This window comes from Taurulus bubalis (genome assembly GCF_910589615.1).
Source record: "Taurulus bubalis genome assembly, chromosome: 8".
Taxonomy (NCBI): domain Eukaryota; kingdom Metazoa; phylum Chordata; class Actinopteri; order Perciformes; family Cottidae; genus Taurulus; species Taurulus bubalis.
This window is the reverse complement of record NC_136596.1, coordinates 1,991,922-2,000,255: the sequence shown is the minus strand read 5'-3', so window position 1 is coordinate 2,000,255 and position 8,334 is coordinate 1,991,922.

Sequence of the window (8,334 nt, the reverse complement as noted above, 5' to 3'; positions counted from 1 at the left end):
GTTTCAATAAACAAAATAAAAGCATGCATGTGTCGGCCATGTTGGAGTTTCAATTAAGCGAAATAAAAGCATGCATGTGTCGGCCATGTTGGAGTTGTAATGAAACAAAATAAAAGTATGCACGTGTCGGCCATGTTGGAGTTTCAATAAACAAAATAAAAGCATGCATGTGTCGGCCATGTTGGAGTTTCAATAAACAAAATAAAAGCATGCATGTGTCGGCCATGTTGGAGTTTCAATTAAGCGAAATAAAAGCATGCACGTGTCGGCCATGTTGGAGGGAACACATTGAGGTTAACAGGACACTCCGTTGGTCCACTGAAATGGTTTCTCTCTGCAGTTTCACTGCAGCTCTCAATGGCACTTAACCGGAGATGAATAAAACATAGACTCCCATCTTTCTCTCTTTCCATCTATCTATATCTGCCCGTCTCTTTGTGTCTCTCTCACACACACACACACACACACACACACACACACACACACACACACACACACACACACACACACACACACACTCACACACACACAAACACACACACTCACACACACCAGAAACATTAGATATAACAGTAAACATTTGACTGATCTATCAATATTTTTACTTTAATTACCGTAAGTACATTTAGCTGAATAAATACTTTAAATGCAGGACATTTACTTTCACAGTGTGGTACTAGTACTTTTACTGCAATAAACGATTGAAATACTTCTATAAATCAGTCACTGATGAACTCAAAAAAGGTTGCAACGCCACAGAGATCTCAGATGCAACTGTAAACACAAATAAATCGGATTAGTCAAAAGGCCGCAGGTCACGCTCCGCGCCGTCTGCAGAGCACATTCTGCAGACGGCGTCCAACAGAAGGTCAGAGGGAGGGAGTTTTAGGCGAGCCTGCACTTTGCTGTGCCCTTGAAGGTCCCGCCGGGCTTCATTTCGGCTGAGTGAGCTGTTCCGTTTCAGGGGCGGGTGGAAGGATGGATGGATGGATAGAAGGATGGATGGAAGGATGGGTGGTCGGCCGGCCTCCGCTCAGGGTGACGGCGGTCGGGGCGCGCGGCTCATTAAAGGCAGCTGGACTACCAGGCCGTGCATGTTTTAATGAGCTACCGACAGCAACGAGGAGCTCCGTGCCCGAAGCTCACCGAGGTTAAGCTTTGTGTCCGTCACTCACACGCAGATATGAAGTGCTACATGGTTTGTATGTTTGTGTACGTGCAGAAAGCTGTTCCAGTGGATTCATGACGCGGGGAGTCGTGTAATGTGTGGTCTTCATGTGCTTTTGTACACGTTTTGTTTCACGACTATGGAGGCAGCTTTAATGGTCAGAGGAAAGTTCATCATGTGTGCAGTATTTGAGCCAGAAACAGATTTCCCTATCGGGACAATAAAGTACATCATATCATATTTTATGTCCCCAAAAATGTTTTAAATATCAATGCCAGACGTAAAATATTCTCTTTCCGGTTTATTACATTACAGTTTTTTCTGTTGTACTAGTTGTAGTAAGAAAATAGTGTAAATACATCATTTAGCATAATAATAGCATAATATTTGCAATTTAAACAATTACATTGTTATATTAATAGTAATGTTTAATGATATTGTATCCTTTCTTTAGTCTGAACATGTATTTATTGTGGCAATATTAGGAGTTAACTAACTGAGCTGTTTTATTTATAGCGCCCATACCTGAAAGAACAAAGCTGCTGCAGTTCCTTTGGCGAGGGAGGAAGTTCTGCACGGAAATGTCAGATAATTTGGACTGTGACCCTGTTGTGTGCATAGCATACAAAACAAATGTCTATGTCTATGTCTTTCTTTTCAAGTGACCCAATATAATGAATCCTCTTCTGTGAGAGAAGAGCACGCTGCTTCCTGCAGAGCCGGATCGGTTCCATGGAGCTGAGGTGCGGATCGCACGCCCGGCTGAGCACACGGGACGGTCAGCGCTCGTTGTCGTATCAGAGGAGCGAAGCTGCCGTGTTCGCCATGAAAGATGCATGCGCATTATCTCGGAGCGCATTTGCATCCCGGAGCCTCATCTCACCTGGCATCTCACGGCAGCGGCCTCTCTGTGCGGCTGCGTGTGCACACAGGGCGACTGAGACTGGAGGGTCACGAGCTCTCTCCACCGAGCAACCAGCGAGTCCATTAGGGGCCATTAGTGCCGTCCAAGTGATGGAAAGATGCACCTGTCCTCTCTTTAACTTTCTGTTTTTGTTCTACACACAGCTCGGGGTTGGTTAATCTCACATGGCCTCTCGCCGTTCAACATAACATGGGGAAGATCTGGAGATCCAGGTTTAATTAGAAAAAAAGGCAATCTGGTTCAGGGTATATATAAATACTGTGAGTCTCAAAGTCTAGCTAGCATCCTCTCGCTGTGTTGGTATAGAAGTCTATGCTTCATGTGTTAGAGCTGCATTCTCTCTCCTGACCACCGGGGGGGGGGGGGGGGGGGGGGGGGGGGGCGACTCCTCTGGTTGTATAGAAGTCTATGCTTCATGTGTTAAAGCTATAAGGTGATTGACAGGTCGACACCAGAGACGCATACGGCTTCTCTACCACAACACCATTCCTACGGCGTCCAAATCTGATCACATCAGTTCACTGGTTGCAAAAAAAAAAATGGCGACTGCCAAAATGCCCAACTCAAGGCTTCAAACCTGTAGTCCGCACAGTCTGACCAACAAGAGTTTGGGGCTTTATACATTTCAAGCTGACGACTGAAACTCGTAGCAACAGAAAACGTCCTTTAATCCAGACGCTCCACCAGACGACGCCTGGCTTTATTGTAATCTCCGTGGCTCTTGTTGTCTCCTTGTGTCATCTCCTTGTGTCGTTTCCTTTGCCGCTACCTCTTCCCAGTCGGGCCCTCCTGTGTCTCCTCTCATGGAGGTAATGAACGCCGACCCGCTGTCGCCCTCCGGGCCTCGATCTGCCCACTCGCTGCCCGGCGCGCCCTCTGACTCATCCTCACGCCGATGTGTCTGTCACTGTTTATGCTAATAACCTGAACAATATGCTAATTAAGCGCCGTTGAATATTCATCGACCTGTTGGAAGACATTCGGGATGACAGCCGGGGAGCTGAGACTCGATGTCATTGGAGGAAACAAGGTGGGACTAAACTTTGTGACGGCTCTGCCGAAACTTCCCTTCAGGATTCCTCACCAGGTGGCCCGGAGGCAGATAACTGAGGTCGCAGGTTTGATTCCCGGAGAGAGTAAGCAGAGAGCTGTGTTCCCTTAAGCCCCGCTGGGCCCCACGGGACCTATATAGGTCCTTTTTTAAAATTTTAATTAAACTGTGTAAAACATTACAATAATCATGAACAAATATATTGATGCTACACATCAAATTAAACAAGAGAACCTGGGCTACAATAATTAGTCAGCCATTTCAACACAACTCAAACACCAACTAAAATAATTATTAAAATAAAATAGTTATAATTTTGTCACGAGTCAGCCCACTCTGCATGTTTCCGGAACTAGCAGCCCGTAGCTTGGTGCTATCAGAAAAAGACAAATAACAAAAAGCAAGACAATTCCACACAGATTCCAAATCTATTCACCAAATCCCTCTGCTGCAAAGCATCACTGAGATACGAACCAAAGAACACAGCAACATAAATCGCTGAGTCAGCACATTTTAAAATTTTATTTATTTTTGTTGAAAAAATGCATTTCCCCCAGTAAATCCACACTGATGCAAGTTTATTTAACACCATAAGTCATATGAAAATGAAATATAAGGTTTGCTACATGAAAAAATTCAAATGCCACAGATGCGCGAAAATATGCGCAAATGTGCCGAAATGCAAATTTTGGAAACCTCGCCTGAATTCTCTCTGTACTTTACCCAATCTGACTTTGTTCTGCTTCACTTTTTCAAGTGAAAACAGTGCAGAGAGACTGTTCACATATTGTGCTCTGATTTGGGAGAGCCTCAGGGCTTCTTCTTCTTCTTCTTCTTCTTCTTCTTCTTCTTCTTCTTCTTCTTCTTCTTCTTCTTCTTCTTCTTCTTCTTCTTCTTCTTCTTCTTAGTGAAGCATCATTTCAAGGAGATAATCATCCTGAAAATGCTTTTTTTTATAGGCAGACCTGGAACTTCTATTTGTTCTGTGTTTCAATCTTTATTTACTCTTAGCCAGCAACATATATACTAATATTTACACATCTGACCAAAAGCTCACAAGGGTTGCCTTTATTATAACACCAGAATTATCCAAATAGCCCTTGTGGTTGCAGAGATACACCCTTTTTAGTTTGGGTATGCTATTTCGAGCTAAATCCTAAAAAAGGCCTTGGAGCTTAAAAGGTTAAGAAGTCAACTCAAGACGACTCATGAAAGGTTTCATATTCATAAGCTCTTCAGGATGGTGGTTTTTAGAAACGCTATTGGCTTGGATGTGTTTTTGAACATGCATGGTCCCAAGAGGATAATTCCCAATTGCTTTGATAATTGCCTCACTTTTCCTCCACCAGCAGGTTCAAGCCTTTTACTTATCCCGTGAACCATCAGCATCCAACAGATGGACGAGCACCAAATGTTCCACAAGACATTCATGTTCCCCGCAGGATGAATTTTTTTTCAACCTTCACGTGTTGGGGTGATTTTCACCCGCCGTTAGTGATAGAGGGTGAAAACATTTCGATGGGTTTTAACATTGAAGGAGACTTTTCCTTCACAAGACAAGACTCACATGTCCCAGAGGACCAAAGAACAAGTTCATAGCTCCTTTATTTATATTTGTAGTCATGTTTTATTGACGATTCCCTAATTTTTCACACAATTTTGAGCATTTTTTCAGGATCTCCTTATGATACCTGTTTATCCTTTCATGAGAAGTTCTATAGGGTAAAATAAAAGAAGAGTACTTCAACTTGCTTATTGTTGTATTTTAATATATTTTGATGAGAAGTATATTTTATCAGGTACATTATATCGGGTGAAAAATACCCAACGTTAGTGATAGTGTGACTTTTTTAACGTTAGTGTTCTAGGGTTAAGAACTACTACAATAAATATGTTTAGTATGAAGCATGAAGAGTAAATGTAGAGAGAGAATAGACCCAAAGATGGGAGGAGAATGGAGGTGGAGACGGAGTGGAGGATGGAGGTGGAGACGAGGTGGAGGATGGAGGTGGAGACAGGGTGGAGGTGGAGGATGGAGGTGGAGGATGGAGGTGGAGGATGGAGGTGGAGACGGGGTGGAAGATGGAGTGGAGCATGGAGGTGGAGGATGGAGGTGGAGACGGAGTGGAGGATGGTCAGGTGGAGACGGAGTGGAGGATGGAGGTGGAGACAGGGTAGAGGTGGAGACAGGGTGGAGGTTGAGGATGGAGGTGGAGACCGGGTGGAGGTGGAGGATGGAGGTGGAGGATGGAGGTGGAGACGAGGTGGAGGATGGAGGTGGAGACAGGGTGGAGGTGGAGGATGGAGGTGGAGGATGGAGGTGGAGGATGGAGGTGGAGACGGGGTGGAAGATGGAGTGGAGGATGGAGGTGGAGACCGGATGGAGGTGGAGGATGGAGGTGGAGACGGAGTGGAGGATGGAGGTGGAGACGGAGTGGAGGATGGTCAGGTGGAGACGGAGTGGAGGATGGAGGTGGAGACAGGGTAGAGGTGGAGACAGGGTGGAGGTTGAGGATGGAGGTGGAGACCGGGTGGAGGTGGAGGATGGAGGTGGAGGATGGAGGTGGAGGATGGAGTTGGAGACGGAGTGGAGGATGGTCAGGTGGAGACGGAGTGGAGGATGGAGGTGGAGACAGGGTGGAGGATGGAGTGGAGGATGGAGGTGGAGACAGGGTGGAGGATGGAGTGGAGGATGGAGGTGGAGACGGGGTGGAAGATGGAGTGGAGGACGGAGGTGGAGACCGGATGGAGGTGGAGAATGGAGGATGGAGGTGGAGACGGAGTGGAGGTGGAGACAGGGTGGAGGATGGAGTGGAGGGTGGAGGTGGAGACGGAGACGGAGTGGAGGATGGTCAGGTGGAGACGGAGTGGAGGATGGAGGTGGAGACAGGGTGGAGGATGGAGGTGGAGACGGGGTGGAGGATGGAGGTGGAGACGGGGTGGAAGATGGAGTGGAGGATGGAGGTGGAGACCGGATGGAGGTGGAGGATGGAGGTGGAGACGGAGTGGAGGATGGAGGTGGAGACGGAGTGGAGGATGGTCAGGTGGAGACGGAGTGGAGGATGGAGGTGGAGACGGGGTGGAAGATGGAGTGGAGGATGGAGGTGGAGACCGGATGGAGGTGGAGGATGGAGGTGGAGACGGAGTGGAGGATGGAGGTGGAGACGGAGTGGAGGATGGTCAGCTGCTCTCGGCTCCAATAAAAGCCTCTTCGAACAGAGATGCTCTCTGCGCGCTTCAGTGGAGACGAGCGAGAATATTCTTTGAAAAAGCCTTTTTTCTTTCCCTGAAAGTGGGGTCAGAGCGTCAGAGAGAGGACCAAACCATCAAATAGAGATCTTTGTGATTCATAATTCATAATGCTGTTGCCACTGCAGGGGGGATGATATATGTTGTTCTGGACGGAGAGAATTTCACGACATGTTTCTGAGATACCAGTAAAAAAGAAAGATAACCGACAGTTAAAAACAGCAGATCACTGGCACCAAGAACATATTTTCTGCATTACAAGTTCTCTACAATTAAATGTTTAAATATGCAAATGGGGTAGTCGCTTATTAAGTGCTAATTTCCATTCGTTTCCAGAACATAAATGTGAACTTTGAATGAAGTCAGGTTCAAAACTCTTGTTTCATGTTGTTTTTACAGAAGGGATTTATGACATCTGTATCACTTTATAAATCATGAAAATACATATTTTCTCCATGTTTTTATTAATAAATGTAGTATAAACGAGGCTCTGAATACTGTGTGAACAAACGCCTCTGCATAAACCCTCAGAATATATGTAGGAATGGAAGACTAAAGTGTGGTGATGTAAAAGCTCCTGAAGTGGAGATTTCTGGAGACGTTTTGTAGGAAAACAATAAAATTAGATATTAAAGAAGAAATTGCCATGAAACTTTATTTGGACTCGTTTAAAGATGATGAAGAAACTTCCATCATCATTTCAATGGCCATGAAGGTACAAGATGAGTTCATACAGATGTTGGGTAATTACTGAAAGAATCATTATGTGTTTTGTTCCTAAATGAACAAACGTCTTATTGAATGATTAATGAAGGTAATCAGTGATTTCATGGTGCGTTATCTTTAGTAATAGCAAAGGAATGTATACTAGTGAGCTTTAATATTTGACTCGTTGAACTGCTCCAGCCTGAAGAGCAGTTCATGCGTCTTTATGAAATCACATTACACGCCTTAAACCGCTGGAGACAGAAGTCAAACAAAGTGAGAACAGAAGCCGGAGTCTGAAGACGGGTCCTTTCCTGTGTTTGGTCTGCCGACCAGGGGATCAGGATCCGGTTCGAATGGATCCAGACTGCGACCTCTGCTGCCCGGCCGATGACGCAAAGGGTCGGTAACACGAGGATGACTCCACGGCTTTCATCAACATTGGGGTTTGTGTGGGAGAGGGGGGCTAACGCGGTATTCCCCCTTCAAGGAGATCCATCACCGAGGGCCTTCACGCCGTCCGGGAGTCTGACCTTTCACAGATGAAAGGATAACAAAGCCGCCTCCGCCTCCAACGCTGGAATCCCCAGACTAAATACGAGGCCAACAGTCGACACCTGCAGGATCCGAAGAGGAAGTCTCTGCTGACGTCCGAAGTGCTCGGAGCCGTCCGTCCAACCGGGACTTCGGCGGCTTCCTGGCGTCGACTCCAGAACCCCGACGCCGTCTGAGTGCCGTCTGAGTTTAGCTGTGGTCTTGATTTTCACTGTAGAATTAAAGTCCTGCTCCTCTGTGGAACCAGAATACAATGACATCTATACATCCAACAGTTCAAGTGTTACCAATGTGGTACAAAATGAGCTGAGGATCCACGTGAGACACGTTTATTTTGGGGAAAATACTAACTGAGACATGTAGAGTTTTTGATGAAATATCACAATTTTAAGCTTCAATTTGTTTGTTTTTTCCAGATAGAAGCCGCCTTAAGCTTACTCTGATACACGTGCACCTTGATTGTCCTCACATCGTATATCGCGTACAAATTTTGAAAAGCGGAACATCAGCTGTCACTTTTTTTTGCATCAAAACATGTTTTTCTCAGCGTGTTCCAGCGGTGGAGGACATGTTGGACCGTGTGATCTCAGACTCTCTCTTCCACTCTCTAAAAGGTAAACACATATATTATATTCAGATAGTTTTAAAGGAATACTTCAGTTACTGGCCCAGGAACGAAGA